The sequence below is a fragment of the Manis javanica genome, chromosome 5 (assembly GCF_040802235.1).
Source record: "Manis javanica isolate MJ-LG chromosome 5, MJ_LKY, whole genome shotgun sequence".
Taxonomy (NCBI): Eukaryota; Metazoa; Chordata; class Mammalia; order Pholidota; family Manidae; genus Manis; species Manis javanica.
The window spans coordinates 5,839,851-5,856,689 of record NC_133160.1 but is presented as its reverse complement, the minus strand read 5'-3'; the positions used below and the strand labels follow the sequence as shown (position 1 = coordinate 5,856,689).

At 47.7% G+C, this 16,839-nt stretch overlaps 1 long non-coding RNA gene across 1 annotated transcript in view; it reads right to left on the bottom strand.

Moving 5' to 3' along the window:
- Window positions 1-16,839, bottom strand: part of LOC118970242 (uncharacterized) — a 100,715-nt gene that overhangs the window by 20,594 nt on the left and 63,282 nt on the right. Inside the window, exon 2 of the long non-coding RNA XR_012131922.1 lies at window positions 14,968-15,080. This is a non-coding gene — a long non-coding RNA (uncharacterized lncRNA). The remainder of the gene's footprint in view (window positions 1-14,967; window positions 15,081-16,839) is intronic.

Genomic DNA, 16,839 nt, shown 5'->3' with positions numbered 1-16,839 from the left:
AAACATCCAGTAACAACTTGGCATTTGATGAAACAGTGAAAGCCTGTTAGGAAGGGCTATCAAGTCACCTTGCTTAGGTCATGGGGCATTATAGGGCAGAACTCAGATTTCCACTTTCTCTCTGCCATTCGAGTAGGAAAAAAAACATTGCCAAAAAAACTGTTAACAGAAAATAATTACACCTGACAACCAAAATCCCAAGCCCCCGGGGAACTGGAATAGACAAGCTGCATCTTGAAGTCCTATAACCCAGAGCCTAAGACATGCCTGAAGTTTATTCCCAGCATCCTACAGCTTCCCTGCATCAGCTAGTTTGTGGGACAGCTCTGTGTGGTGGATAGGACCCTGGGCTTTGGGCCAATCTGATTTGGATGTGAATTGAGTTCCACCAGTTACTCACTGGTAGCCTCTAATTTTTGGTATCATAACTACCATATAAGAAAGTAAATGTCTTGTCCAAGACATGGGGATCAAATGGCACAATGCAGGTCACTACTCAGCACAGTACCCAGCTCATGGGGTAAACAATAAATAACAGCTATTGTCACTACACTTTAACTGCTGAAGCCAAATTTCCAAAGCTATGGTTCTTCCTCACCTGCGAAGACGGAGACCTACCCAAGAAGGAGGGGGCAGCATGCAACGGAGGTCGGCGTCTCCAAGCCCTCGGAGGTTCATCCCCACCAGAATGTGTGTGATGTGTGTGACCCCATCAGGTCACACAGAGACTTGTGGGTAACTAACTGTGGGCTGGAGCTGGGGAGGGGCGGACAGCACAGAGTCTGCCACACCCAGGGAAGAAAGGCTGGGGACAGGCATCTGGGGCACCGTGCAAGGAGCGCACACCTACCCCTCCGTGAAGCTCGGGCTTCCAGGGCACGCGGGCCTGGTCGCTTGTGAGACCACTCTGCCACCAGCTTGCTGTCTGTCTGAGACTGCCAGTCAAGTTTCCCCACCCACCTCCAGTGAGTGAGGCAAATTAAACCGATGAGACTGTTTCTCCCGCTCTGGCGTGCAAGTGACCCAAGGAGAGAAAACAGCCGGTGGATCCTGAAGATTGGTCCCCACTACCTGGATGCCCAGCACTGCCTGGCCCCGCATCCCATGCAAAGAAAAAATCCTACAAAGTTTCTTTTTGTTCTAGGAAAATCTCCATAACCCTCCAGTGCACCTCTTGCATGCACCAGCTACCCACACCTGATTCCTATTGCTTGCAACCCAAGAATTCTGAATAGAGTCATTCTCTTCTCCCCACTACTGTGCTGCAGGCCCAGCCACCATCAGCGGCCCCATCCTGCTTCATCTCCCAAGGCAGGTAGGTGTCACAGGCAACGGCCATCCGTGAACACCTACCAGGGGCCGAGCCCCGTTCCAGGTGGTGGGAGCAGCAGTGCACAGAGCAGATGCCCCCACAGTCCCCAGTGCAGACAACTGAACAGTGGGGAAGCCCTGGGTGCTGGGGACACACGGCCCAGTGCCCGCTGCACTCCTGGCTCCTGGGAGTGAGGGGGTCTCACTCTCCAGACTTGGGCCAGTGGCGAGAATTACATGTTGGGACACAGTGTGTGACTTCAGGAGTGCTTTGGGGACACTTTTCCAATCGAGGTCTTCTGTTTCTTTTTCTCAAGATTTTCCATCAAAAGCCGCTAAACTATGTTTTTATGGGTCTTTCCATTGCCAAGGTTGCAAACTCAAATGCCTACAGGGGCCAAGTATTTTATTCATTTGACACAGACACATTCTGTATATTAAACACACAGGAATACTCTCCCCTTCCAAAAAAATATGCTCTCTATCATTTCTTTTATTGAAAAACTGTACCATCTTCTATTTTTGGTTTTCAAACATTTTACAGAAACATTGACATAAGAATAATAAGAATTCCTCGTAATTCTATGACAAAAATAAAAGGCAAGTGTCATGCAAACTGTTAAGGAAACTGCGAAGTGTGGTGGGATTACGGCAAACTGGAGAGCCCTGTCCTGACCTAAAGGGGACCCTCAACACAAGCCACAACTATTTATGCTTATGCAGGAAATCAGGCACCCCAAAGTCCCTTTTCTGAGAGAAACCAGAAATCCAGGTTTTTATGTAAATGTACCTAATTTTTAAACCTCGGTACACAATTCAAAGCTTCATTTTTAACACAATATAGGTGCATACTTTGCAGTTTAAACAGACAGGCAAACAAGCAAAGGGGGCCACCCCCTTCTGCCCTTGGTACATGAGTTTGCAGCCTGTGGTTACAGTTCAAACAGGGGTGGCCCCTAGCCCACACTGTACTTTATTGCAAATTAGACAATGGTGCCCCTTCCCCAGAGATATTTCACTGCTAACAAACATGCAAATGTGAAATGTTCATGATGTGCACAGCACCTCTTAAAGTTGGGCAGTACACAACCTGCCCAGCTGTACATAGCAACCCTGGTTTCATCCTCTGAGTTTTCAAGATAAGTGCCTAAAATACCACTTACCATTTAAAATGTTTTTCTTATTCTCTAGTTATGTTTCTATTTATATGCGACATTATATTTTATACCTGAAAGAGGAATTGAAGAATCGGTTAAATTATCCAGTTAGGGCACGTCAAACAATGGAGATTACAAGAGACTCAAAAGTTTTGGTTTGAATCTCAGTTCCTCTCTTCACCTTGCAGGGCTGCGACTCCTTGGGGCACATTGGCCTGTGACAGGATAATCTATGCCAGGTCTTCTTAACCCTCTCCCAGGCTGGAAATAGATGGATGTGATTGTTTACAGCCAGGATTTCCATTGTACAAAATCACTTTCTCCCAGCTATCAATTATTGTCATTATCTGTCACTAGGCAAGTTCTTTACGATGTGTTCTGAAACTATCTCAGATCTGTAATTAACTGCCCAGCCACGGCTCTTGGCTTTTACACTTTAATGAGGAGCATGACCATGATGCCATTAGAATGTGAAAAATGAACGTTATCTCCCGTCATCCTTCGGTGATACAACACACTCACTTCCTCTCTTCTACTGATAAAGGATCAACAAAACCTTTTCCATTTTTTGTGTAGGAGCCCTTAGAGGCCACCCTACTTACTCTAAAAGGCCACAAGCCATGCCATGAGACAAAAAGCACATTATAGGAATTCAGTTGGTGTTATCCTCAGTCAAAGTCCCTTCCAAATTAAGACGCACGCCTGTATAATTTAAGTACTTTGGAGCCAAGGTTCCGCCAAGCGTGCAGCCGACTGTGTCCACTAATTGCCCAAATTCACCAGCACCCCTGCTCATTAATAATGAAAAAGAGGTTCACTCCCTGGATTACTAGCAAACAATCCTGAGATACAAAGAAGTGACTGAGCCAGAAGGTGGCACCAAATTCTGTGCCATCGTGATGCCAGGCCCATGAGGGTGCTCAGTTCCCAGAGGGAAGGGGGTTTCATAGCCTAGAAGAAAATCTGAAGGTGGAGAGCTTATCTTCTGGCCAGACCCTAAATTACTCTCCAAGCAAATCCATTTTTCCTTCATACCAAAGAGACTCTATTACGAATATTTCTATACTCAAGAAGAACCCTAAAGCTCAAAAGAAAACTCAGTCAAATACCTGGAGCTGCTCCCAGTAAAACAAATTGATGCCTTTCAAAAGAACTTTCCAGAAGCTGTTCTGATCTGCTTTGAACAGCACCCAGAGACAGGAATATTGTGATCAGCAGAAGGCAGACAGCCACTTGGGTCAGGCCACCGAATGGCCCTTGTAGATGACAAATTCCAGTGCTATAGATCAAGAGGGTGCTGGTGACAGAGCAAACAGAGGGGACAGCTGGCGCTCTCAGCGTGTTAAGGCGAGAGGAGAGGCAGCAGCTGTCAAATCCCCACTGTCTGCGGTGACAAGGATGTGTGCTTCCCAAGAGCCGTGGGGCCCCCGCAGAGGACCTGGAACCATCCGGAAGGATTCCTGGCAACAGCGTGGCCTGCCAGGCGGTGGGAGACACAGCCAGAAGAGGCTGCGGGCACAGCCCCGGGCAGGGACTGAGGCGAGGGGTTGCCAGCCCCAAGGCCGAGTGCAGCACCCGCCAGGGAGTGTGCAGGGTCCGGGAGCACCCGAGAGCCCCCGACATGGCGACAAAGAAACAGTGTGGAATGTAGGCAAATCTCAACGAGCAAGAGCGCTATTGGGGTGCATTTCCTAGCGCTGCTCTAGCAGGTCACCACAAACTAGAGGCCTACAAACAGAATCCATTATCTCTTACAGTTCTGCAGGTCGGAAGTCCGAAATGGGTCTCGCCGGGCTAAGGTCAAGACGGAGCCAGGCGGCTCCCTCTGCAGACTCCGTGGGGGCCCCTTTCCCTGCTTCCTCCAGCTTCCAGGGGCTCCATCCTCAAAGCCAACAGCACAGCATCTCTCCCTCTGACCCTCCAGTCTGTTGGCGGCCCTCTTCCACTTTTAAGGACCCTTGTGATGCCATCAGGCCCAGCTGGACAATCCAGGGTCATCTCTCCCGTGTAATTCCATCTGTCACTCTATTTTCCCTCTGCCATGTGGCCAAAGCATTCACACGTTCCCAGGATTAGGAAGAGGACATCTTTGGGGGGTGTTATTCTGCATCCGTACCCCTCTTCCTGGAACTAAAGTGTAGTTCCTGCCCTCAGCTGACCCCTTCCCTCCTCACCTGGTCATCCCCCTCTCTGCTGACCTTCCCTTCTTGCAATCAGTATCTTTACTTGGAAAGTTGGCCTCCAGCTCACAGACCCACCCACCTACAGCTGTGAGTGAATGGTGGACACACTAATTTCCAGTGCAAATCCCTTTGCTGCGTACATGGCTGTCCTGAAGATGCCTAACACAGCACCTGCCGAAGGCACTGTCACGCAGTGTAACCTGAGTGCTCCGTGCTGAGCCAGCCTGGGGAGACAGTCACATTGAAATGAGTGATAGAAATGTCACTGGCGAGCTGCCCCGCCTCCTCACAGAGGACCTCCAGGTTCCCCACAAAGTCCACCAGCAACCCTACGTCTGGGCTTCCTTGAAGGCTCAGCAATAAGGTTTTCTTGTTCTCCCACAGCCTCCAACTTAAGGAACGCTGCTGTCCTTTGTGAAGTGCTTCTTGGCTGCCCCTGTGGCTGGCGCCCTCCCAGAAAAAGTCCAACGTCTGTTATAATGGATTGTCAACACTGGCGGATCTTGAGGGCCCAGGGCGGCTGCAGACGTGAGTGGAGAGCACCCCTCCCGGGTACGCACACCTCCAGTCCTGTGCCCGAAGCGGCCTCGGGAACCTGGGGAAACGGCTCAGGCAGCTTCTGGCTCGGCCCCACTGCATCTCAGGTATGAATTAGCACACGGGACGCGGCTGCAGGAGACTAGGCTGAGACCGTCTGTCGTCTCTTCCCTCCTGTTTCTCCTCTCTTGGGAGGTTCTAGAAGACTCTTGTCTTCCTGAAGCCAAAAAAAGTCTACTTAAAAAGGAATCCTTCATGCAGATCAACTATTTCATACTTAGACCCAAACAAGAGGGTCCCAGCTCTCAGCAAAGCAGGTCCTGCGTGTCAGATAACTAAGCTGTAAGTACACAAATAGTCACCGACGCCCAGTGCCCAAGTGAACCGCGTTGCTCGAGATCAGGCGCTCAGGCTGGCAATGCCACCATCGCCCGGCTGCTCTCACGGCTAACTCTTCAGGGCCCTGGGAGATGCCTCTCTGCACCCCTTGCCCTGGTCCTTGATTCCAAAGGCAGCTGCCTCCACACGCCAGGAAGGCCCGAGGACTGCGCAGCCTTGGAGATGGAGCAGAGAGAGTTTGAGTGACAGCAATGATTAGCTGAGAGGGGAGGGAAGTGGACCACCTCGTCCAGCGCTTCTCCTGGCCACATAATGAGATGCCCAAGTGCCACGGTCTGGGAGGCCAGCATCCCTTTCTCTTGCCTCTCTCTGTCATCCCCTTTTTGATTCCAGATAAACCCAGCAGTTTGCTCATGACCGCACAGTCGGACATGGTGGCTGAAGAATGTTTGCCAGTAATGGTCACCTCGCAGGACCCTTCTGTGTTTGGCACGTCCCTGTGTGCGTCTAGACAAAACACGGAGCGTCAGTCCCCTCCTTCATGCTGGCAACGCGATGGCCTCCTAACACAAGAATGCAAATAGAGCTGCTTATAAAATGATTTATTTAAAATACAGTTATGTAAAAATATTTAAGTGAGAGGCTATTACATTCCCAAATTTAAAATGCCAACCTTAAAGAATTTTGTTCAAAATTATCATTAATTATAATCTTTTTTTGCTGTTACTTTGAGTAGATACTTTTAATATTTTGCAAGGAAAATAACTATAGACTACAGAGGACATGCTTCAGGTTTGCTCATTTTAAATTTATAGTTTTGTGAAAATATATTCACCTCTGCTACACGTGGGTTTACAAGTATTTTTTAAAACTTCTTCCCATGATTTGTGAAGTGTGGCTGTAGCCAGCCTGCACTGTTTGTCACCAGATAGTGTGAAAGGTTGGCCCAGAAATGGAGAGTGAGCAATTGTCTTCCTTATCCTACATCACTATCCCTTGGCTACCATTTAGGGGTAAGTCTTTTCCACTGGGACCTAGAATCAAGCTTTGAACAGCACTGCGCCTCATCACTGCCAAGAAAACATAAGTTATGTGGAAATCCTAATTTCAACAACGTAATTAGTAGTTTGACTCAAAAGAAGGCGCAAATAAATTTTGTGGAATAAATGTAATTTATGAGCCTCATCTATCTTTATGGACTACTCAATCCCAAACATCGCCAGCCCATGGAGAGGGCATCTGGTCAAGCACAGTAATAATAAATGCCATCATCTTTGGTAATTTGCCAACCCAGGCATATAAAACCAGAATTTTGGGTTTTATTATTGAAGATTGGTTTTCTATTTGTTCATAGTTGTTGCTATGAAGGTACGTACATCAAGGTAGCTGGACAGAGCCTGTTGCAGCCATTAGCAGTCAAGAGCTTGATTGCTGAGCTTTGAATATTGAGACATCTGGCAAGTGGGCCTCCGTTCTCATGCTTGGCCCTGAATCCCACAAGCACTAGTGGGTCTGCACGTGAGCACGCAGGGCCTCCTGACTGAGCGAGGACACTGAGTCTTTCAAGGCCTGAATAGGAAGCGCCATGAACTTCAGAGCAACCAGACAGTGTGGAATACAAAGGTTCAGGGGGGAAAGCCAGGGGTCCACAGGGCAACCCAAAGCCCCTCAGCACACCTGATAGGTCACAACAACTGTGAGCCCCAAAAACCCAAAACAGTTACTACCTGACCCTTTACAGAAACCGTTTGCCAAACCCTATCCTAGATCGCAGAAGACTTGGTGGACGAGATTAAGGAATTAAACTGCACCGTAAAGCGGCAGCAAGCTATGGAATGGATTTACACAGAGAACTGCCCCAGAGCTACAGTTTTAAAACAATCACTAACCGCAATGTAAAGGAGGAAGAGAATGAATGTGGGGGGCTCCAGTTGGGAGGCTGCATCAATAATCAGGTAAAAACTGAGGTTAGCCTGGGCTAGGAGGGCAAAATTAATTGAGCTCCGTTTTAATCCCAAACGCGGGTTTATGTTCTGCACTATCCTGAAGAACCACCAGAGGGCACTGCCTCTCAGCGAAAAATCATTCCTCTTGCCCAATATCTTTAGTTCTCACTGCAGACAATATACTGAGCTCAACTTACGGATACTTAAAAGAGCTGTGATTCGAATATTTCAGTGGTTCAACCCTTTGAATAGGCTTCAAGAAGAACCTGCTTCAGACTAAGTTCAAGTTTATGTCTATATTTTGTGTTTTTTATCAGAGCAATAAACAAGAGTATCATACAAAAAACTCAAGATGAAGCAAATTCACCTCTCCAACTAAAATATGCTGCTGAAGCCAACAGAAAAATGGACAGAAGAGCGCACAGCCCTACTTACTAAAGAAGAGTTACAAAGATCAATGAAAAAACTTCCCAGGTTCACTAGTAATCAAAGAGACATTCATTAAAACAAAAAGAAGGTATAATATAGGCCTGGCAAAATTATTTTTCCCTTAATGATGATCCCAGCATTTGCAAGAGTGTGCTGACACGGCACTCTCAGGCACTGCTGATGAAAGTGTAAATTGGTATTGTACCCTAAAGGGCAATTTTTCAGGAAATGTCCCAGAATATTGTAATTCTGCAGACTCACTGACCAGTTGACCAGTGACTCCACTTCACCAGGTACCTAAAGTCAGGAGCAAAGACAATGGTTTCCATCAAGGATGCCCACCGCAGCATTATTTATAAAACCGAAAGCAACCTCCGGGGGCCAAAGGCAGAGAAGCCATCCATCAGGGTACGTCCACATGTGAGTGAATCACCACATTCACTCTTGAGTATCTACCATGTGTCAGGCGCTATGCTGAGGACTGAAGACACAGTGCTGAACACAACAGGCCAGGTACTTGCTGTCCTAGAACAGAAGTATTAAAGGTGTTGTTCTCAGAGAATATTTCATGAGTTGGGAAAATGTTCATGATATCATAAGTGAAAGGAAAACAGGATAAAAAAAAGTATATGCAACATGCTGCAAATGTATTTAAATGTATGTTTTAAATATAGCATGAAAATGTACAGTCCAACTTCATGCATGTAAGAAAGTACACACTTCTTTATTTTTCATAAATCAACTTGATTTTACCTATAAGCCCCAATCCTGCAAAGCTGTTAGGCAGTCGGCCTTGGTCAGGCTCGGCCCTTCCTCCTCCCACCTGCCAGGGTTTGGTCAAGGTTTTGGGTTGCCCCGGGACCCAAGAGTCTTTGCTCCTATGTGCATGATGATTGTCCCAAATGCCCATCTCCAAGGCCCTATGGTTCTCTCAGGTCCGCTGCTGTGGACCTTCTGCAGGGACCAGGACAGGTGGCTAGACTGGGAGAACCTATGCTGGGGTCCCAAGAGCAGCCCTGGCCACCCCCTGGGCCTGCTGCACCACATGTGGTCTGCACCTGCAGCGTGCACATCCCCTGCATGCTACTTGATCCGAACTTGCATTTCAACCAGCCCACTGGCGGACCCTTGTGTACACATTACAGTTCTGGAAACAGCACCAGAGTTGGTCTGGCCAGACCTGCCTGGTCCTTCCAGGTGGAGTCCAGGCTGGGACCATTCTCGGATCCCCAGGGCTCAGGAGTCTCTCACTAGCCTGAGGAAGCCCCTCATCGCTTGTGCTGGTGAGCACGGATACGGCACCAGCAGAGGAGGGTCCCGCGGCCACCCCAGCCTGCTGTCCCACCCCTGCCACAAGCTCCCCACCGGACCAGGGAAGATCACGGGGCAGACCCTGCTTTAATAAAGGAGAAGCAGGACAAAATTCAAGGAACGAGCCTGACTTCTAGGCACAAATACTTCTTGTTCTTCATAAAATCAGGACTAAAAAGGAAATACAATAAACTCTAGGCAGCAGCACTAAAACTTATTTTTAGTTTCTTCTCAATGAGTATAATTCAGTTTACAAATAGAAAAAAATTAAAGATTTGGTAGAGCAGACTCGTGGGGACAAGACATAGAGATGCGAAACGAACCCAGAAGGAAGATAAAAAACTGGAGCACTTGGAGTAGAACTGAAAAAGGGCTGTTTCAACAGAGGGCACAGGCCAACCGTGTTCACTGCCAGGCTGGCCAGATGCTCTGAGTGCAGTCTGGTGCCCTTTCGGGGCACTGGAATTGATTCATTGAATCCTGTTTCCTGTCAGATGTTTGCACTTTTAAAGAACAACAAGAGGCTTACATGTTAATTGAAAGAGGGAGAAACCCTTTCAACTCATGCATGTCTCTCCTTGTAAAAATAATGCACAAATTATAGGCCATTCACATAAAATTGAGGTTGTTGTTTCCATGGGCTCTTAGCATGAATTACTGAGCTAACTGGCTACTTAGAAAAAAAATCCCACCAGCGATTGCAAGCCGGTTTTGCTGAGTTCTTAGGCTTTAAGAAGCTCTAACGCACTATGGCTGGTCCCATGGGGGTCGACCTGAGGCACCAGCAGGGTATTAGATGAACTCCTCGTGTTTCTGCTGCTCCTCCACAGGCAGAGAGCCCAAAAGGCTCTGTCTCAATTTTCTGAGACCCTTCTCCTCACCCTCGTGTCGGGACTCCCCCGTGGGAAGAGCCGAAGAGTGGAGATCATTGAAATGAGCAGGCAAGCAAATGTGCACCGAAGTTCATTTCAAGGAAGAGCTGGTGGAGACAAAAGCAAGTCATGGTGCCTTTGGCCAAGTCATCACTCCGTGTGCGCCATTGGTAAGCCCAGCGCGGTTGTCTAGAAGCCTCACTAGGCCACCTTTTTCCCAAGAACAGTAGCACCTGTGAGGGACATAGTCCAAAGGGTGATGTAAGTGTAGGTGCTGAGAACTCTCAGATTCTGGCCCAAGCCAAGGAATCCATGTAGAGACAGGAACCCAGAACCCTCAGCAACCTGCAGTGTCACCAAGTGTTCTGGAGTCCTTTGTTTAAAAAAGTATATCACGATTTTTATACGAATACAAAGTGAATGTGTGTCAAACATTTTATGTAACTCATTAACGAGGGAACCAGTAAGATGTTGCCACTATTTCAAAGGAAAATAAGAGGAATACATACACACAAAGGCAACTGGAATGCTGAGATGCATTTACAAGTATGTGTAAAAATAAGGCAATAATAAACTGTATTCCACTGGACAAAGTTCATTTGCATTTCTCTCAATTTTCTGTGATTTACAGAGTCTTAAAATTGCTCAAAGACAAGGAAAGGCACAGATGACCCAGAAGGGTGAGCTGGACAGGACTTCCAGTGTTTGGGGTTTTGTTTTGTTTTTTCAGAATCTCTCACACAATTTTTCCTGACCCAGCTTATTAAATGATCTGAACTCAGCTGAGTATAGGCAGCCACGCCAGTGCACCCCCTTTTACTTCTTCAGTGCCTCTTGTTGACTATGTCCTCTCTGCCCCCAGGGAAGCTTCAAGCAGGCGCCAAGCCCCTCCCACCCCTCTTAGACAGCACAAGGCCCAGGATGTCCGAATTCCAAGCAGTAATTTGGCACAGTGGAAGCATCTCTCGGCTGGGATGCTTGCTCCTGGAAGCCTGCAGTTAGAGGAAGGAGCCCACTTCTTGGCCCCCACGGCTCACCCACTCTGGCTACTCCGCCCTTGCCTAAGGGCGGAGCTCACCCCCGGATGATTACAGTGCTCTAGGGGCCTGGAGAGTGGGAGGCGATTCTGGGTGCCGAGTCACCCACACAGAGAGTAGGTTCTTCAGAGACTCCCTGACCCCACACACCCAGCGACGAAGTCTCTCCCCTGCCCTGCCCTCCACATGGGTGGTGCCTCCATGCCCTTTGGTTGACCACACAGCTCTCCTCCTGGGTTTTAATGGACCCCAGTGACCCTTCACTTTGTAGAGTCACCTCACTACAAGCGGTGATGGTGGCTTTTAAAAAGAAAAGAATAGTTCTCACTCTCAGGTAAAAGTCCAGAAGCAGCCAGTCCAGGGCTGGTAAGGTGGCTCTGAGCCTGTAAGCCCTCAGGGAGCCAAGTCCTCTCCAGACCATTGCCCCTGGGCTGCAGCTCTAGTGCTCATGGTCCAAGAGCTTAGGCAGCAGGATGGAAGAAAGACCAGAGAGGGGAGGCAAGGACATTCACCGACTCCCTTTTGAAGAGTGTTGCTGGAAGCTGCCCGACAAAACTTCCATTCCCGGTCTACTGGCCGGACGTTAGCCACAGGGACACATCTAGCTGCAAAGAAGGCTGAGAAGTAAGTATTTGCTCTGGGTGGCCATGTGTCATGTGCTATATCACTATGGACCGGCCGAGAGCAGATCTAGGGGAAGGCAAGCCAGCGGCGTCTGCCGCAGTGCGTCGGTCTGATCTCACACCACGATTGAGAAAGTACTTTATGAATTTTAAAATGCTCATCACTTTATTCCCACACTCTGAGTATCATTTAAAATTTAAAAGTGACTCCTCACATTCTGCTTCCTCCGCATCCCTTGGGGTTAGGAGCTACTGCTGATGGTGTCACTCACAGGCTACCTCCCCAGTCACAGCCACCCGAAGCTCCCCACAGCCAGAGGGATTCTCGGGGCTTTGAGGAGGCTTGTCTGCTGCTCTTCAACAATTTAGCATCCACGGGGACTGGGAAATAAAGGGGCAGGGGTGTGATGAATAAGAAGAAACAAAAAGCTGGTAAAGGCTAAAACAAAAATCACAGGGACTCGATGGTTCACTGGAAAGTATGAATCACTCATCTCATGAGCTTTTCCTCATAGGAAAAGTTTCAATCTCCATGGCTTTTAATTATTGCAAATTCAGCACCTAAGGAGTATTTGATCCGAGGAGAAGTTGAGCCGGTAAATTACCACCAGGGCATCTGGAACATTAGCAAGTCAAAGAGGAAACATGGCATCTTTGGGGACCTACCGACACCAGCTACCTGCTTTATAGTTTGAGCAATTGCTAGTTATCACCAGAAAGTTTTGAGTCCAATGACTGTCCCCAACACCAGATGATCTGACTATCTGGTCCCTAAGAAACCAGAAATAATTCCGTGTCTAGACCAGAGCTTCTCAGCCTCAGCACTACTGACAAGAGCAGCTGGATTGTTCTCTGCCATGGGCACAGTCCTGTGCATGTGGGATGCTCAGCAGCAATCCTGGCCTCTACCCACTAGATGCCAGCAGCACCCCAAGTTGTGACACCCAAAGTGTCTCCAGACAATGTCCAGACATTTCCAAATGTCCCTGGAGCAAATGTCCCTGGAGACCCCAGGTAAGAACCACTGGTCTTACTTACCCTCTTTTAGAATTTTTAAATAGAGACTCAAAGCTGTTAACTATGGATTCGGGTTTCATTCAGAGACCAGAAGGTTATTTCAGCTTAGCATTTTCACTCCCTTGTTCATCCAGTCATTCAGTGATCTTGGGACTCAGGAGCGGCCAAGGCAGGGAAGGTCTCTGCCTTCACAGAGCTTCCATGCCTGGTACCCAGGATGCAAGGGGCCTCTAGGAGTGACGCATGACAATCCCCAGAAGCCCATGCTACCACTATCTACATTTCACACATAGAAATAACTGAGTCTCAGCAAGACAAAGTCAGTTGCATAAGGACTCACAGCTAGGAAATGTCTGGTTGTAGAAACTTGAACCCATATGATCTGAGCCCAGAACCTGCTCTCAGCCATTAATTTGGTATCAATAACATGCCAAGCTGTGTGTTCATTGCCTAACATTATTATCTCAAACAGGCTATGAGGGAGGGATCATTGGCCCCATCTTATGGATAAAGTCATGGAGGCTCTAAGGTGGTACCTGGTTCTGTGCCCAGCTCAGCTCTCTCCACCTCCCCACCTGCCCCTCTAAGTAAAGCAAGTTGTTATTAGACTTAAGGTCTGTATTCACAGCTGATTTCACGGAAAAGTGTCCTTGGAAGCTGTGTGGAGCAAAGTAGCTCCACTCATGCCACCTTAGAGTATGTAGTCAGGGCATCTCAGGACTCTGATTTTGAACAATTTGGTTGCATTTCAGAGTTCTCAGGCAACCTGAGGTAGAATTGACCTAATGCAGAAGATAAATATTAGAAAATACCCATTTACCACAGCAGCTGCAGCAACATAGATATACTATGTAGAGATAAATTTAAGAAAGATGTAGAAAAAAAATTTAACTCTATGAAGAGTTATAAGAATAGTAGAGCCTATTCTTTTTAAATAAGCACTCTCAACATTATAAAGATGTCAACTGTCCTTAAACTCACTATAGATTCATCCAGGATGAAAAGTTCTTACCAGAGGCTACCCTACAAGTGACGGGCGTCCACTGAAACCAATAAAGTCTGACTAGTAACTGTGACCAGCATTTATGGAGAGATTTCCATGTTCCAGGTACCTCAGCTAGGTCCTTGGACTATCCCCATTTTACAGATGACACAGCTGGAGTTTCGGCAGCTTGTTCAAGATTCCACAGGTAGGACAAGGTAGAGCCGGGACCAGAGCCCACCCCCAGGCAGTGCTGCCTCACAGTCATCCCCCCCATTACACATTACTGACCCCCTCTTTTGCCCCCAAAGTAGGATGTGCTCTGTCTTTCTTTAAAAAAGACTCTTGGTCATCTTGAGGAAGTGGCATTAGAGATAAGAAATGGCCCACCTTTAACTATCACTCCTGAAAAGAGGCTAATGGATAAAAAGAATCTTGTGATTTTACAATACAATGGGTTTACATACCATTTTGTATATCCCTCCATTAAAATACTTATAATATCATATTGCCAGTGTCTAAGGATATTTTTGCCTTATCAGACCATAAGCTCCTTGAGGACAGGGGCTGTGCCAATAAGGGTGCTTTTGGCTACAAATAACACAGAATAGCCTACTAATCGTGGCTCAGACAAAAAAGCGATTAATTATGTTACCCAATAAATGTCTGTAGGTTCAGTGATAGTGGGTCAGTGTTGTCTCTTCCTCTCCTCATGGTTATAACACGGCTGCCCTAGCTCCAGACCCTGGATCTTTACTAAAATGCATTTCAAGCAGAAAGCAAGTTAGAAGCGGCAAAAAGTCTTTTTTCATAGGTGTTTTCCTCTTTTCAAGAAGGAAAGTAATTGCCAGCAGCCCCTAGACAACTTCCCCTTATTTCTCATAGCCTTGAACTGGGTCACATGCCCATACCTCTACTGTTAATGAAAAAAGGGGAGTAGGACTGCCATGACAGGCTTGGCCCATCATGATTTATTTCCTGGGGTGGACACACTGCCACCAACACAAAGTGTGGGCTCTGCTTCCAGGAACAAGAGGGAATAGGCAGCCAACAGGAGTGTCCCAGTGACCTTACCTGTCATTTCATCTCCCGTATCTCACATGGCGCCTGACATGCTGAATGCACATTTGTCGAACAGATGAGAAACCGTGTTGGTCGGCTCAGGCTGGCATAACAAAATACAAAATACCACGGCCTGCATGATTTCAACAACAGAAACTTACCTTGTCACAGTTCTGGAGGCTGGAAGTCCAAGATCAGGGTGGTACCTGGTAGGGTTCTGGTGAGGCTCCTCCTTCCGGCCTGCTCACGACTGCTTTCCTGCTCTGTCCTCACACTGTGGAGAGAGAGATCCTCCTCTTCTTATAAGGCCACATTCCTACCAGATCAGGGCCCCACCCTTAAGAGCTCATGCAACCTTAATTATCTCCTAGAGAATCTATTTCCAGACACAGTCACACGGGGGGCTAGGGCTTCAACATACAAATTCGGGGGACACCATTCATTTCATAGCTGAGGCCAAATGAATAAAAAAGTGACCCAATGAATAACCAACCCAACAATGACTGACAGAGAATGAGAGCTTGCACAAATGAATGAATGAATGAATGAACAGCAAATAAATGAGAGGCAGGACTTTAGTTAGATACTATTTCAATACACAAATTCAGTAGTTTAACTCAGTTGACTAGAGAACCAAAATATATGCTTTCGCATGGACATTTGATTTTTGGAAAACCTCACAGACGTGTACTTGCTCCTTTAAGAACATGAATGAATGAACAGCATTTGGCACCTCACCCTGATGCGTTACTTAGCAAAACATGCACTGATCACCACAGGGGGACAGGCCGAGAGCAGATGAGCCCAGAAGCATCAGGGAAGCAAAGGTTCGCAGCAAATGCTCTGCAGATGCCAGCCCCCAGTGGCACCTGGACAGGACAGCAGGCAGGGACTGCACACCGATGCCACGTGGCTCTCAGTCACCATATGTTGCCACTGAATGTGTCAACCTGCACACTGAGTCAAGCCGATTTCATTAAAGCTGCCACGTGAGGGACTCACCACCAGGCAAACCTCAATACTCAGAAAAGTGCAGGCATATTTGAGGTAAAACCTAGACTATTAATTGCCAACGAGAAGCCCCCTCTTTTTTTTTTCTTTGAAAAAAAAATGTGTTCTATAAAAGCCTTGACTTTCAAAACAAAAAGAGTCATTCCCAGAAAAGAAAACACTCATGTTACCAGGGTTCAGATCATACACAGAGAGCTCATTTCTCCCTCTGCTTAAGGGAGAAAGGTTCCAGGCACAAAATAGTCAACCGCACTGTCCTTGGAGCCCGTAACGCTCCTGTCTCATCCCACTTCAGCTGATGCCAGTATCTTATGTTTGTCAACCAATGTTCCTTTACATTATGAATTCAGCCAAAGGAGAAAACCTTCGTGAGCGACCTCATGGGACTCTGAACGAACTTAAATGTTGTGATTTTCATATTGTACTCAATAAGAGAAGACTTTTACAAAATCTTTCCACAGAGTAAAATAAAACCAAAGAAACAGGAGCCATGTCAAATCATCAGAATTAATCCCGCTAAGCTGGTCTCGCCTGCTACATCGTGATGGCACTTGTCATGCCCTATCTTATTGATGTTTGTCTCTCTCCCACCCCCCAGCTCCCTCTTAACGTACGCAAACTCAACTCCACAGGCTGTGATGTTCTGCAGAGAGAAGTGGAGGAAACTTCTCGGTAGCTGGGGAGATTCTAGCTTGTGCAACTCAGCGAGTGTGAGCCCAGCTGCCCCTGAGCCTCCTAATCCGCTGCGAGTTTCCTTTCCCGCGGCCTCTCCTGCCGTGAGCATCTCACTGGGGTTTGAGACGGTAGCTTTGACCCCTCCTCACCTTCTTTTCACATATGTTTCAGAGCCTGACCTCCCCCAGGGGGGACGCAGGCTGGCCTGGGGCAATGCACCCAGCTGTGGGATCTCATGCGCGAGCGTCGTTCAGACCCACAGACAAGGGCCAGAGTGGGGGAGAGCTGCCCAGCGCGCCCGGGACTGAGACTGTCTTTCCCCAGCTGGGAGGGGGCCGGCCGCCTCT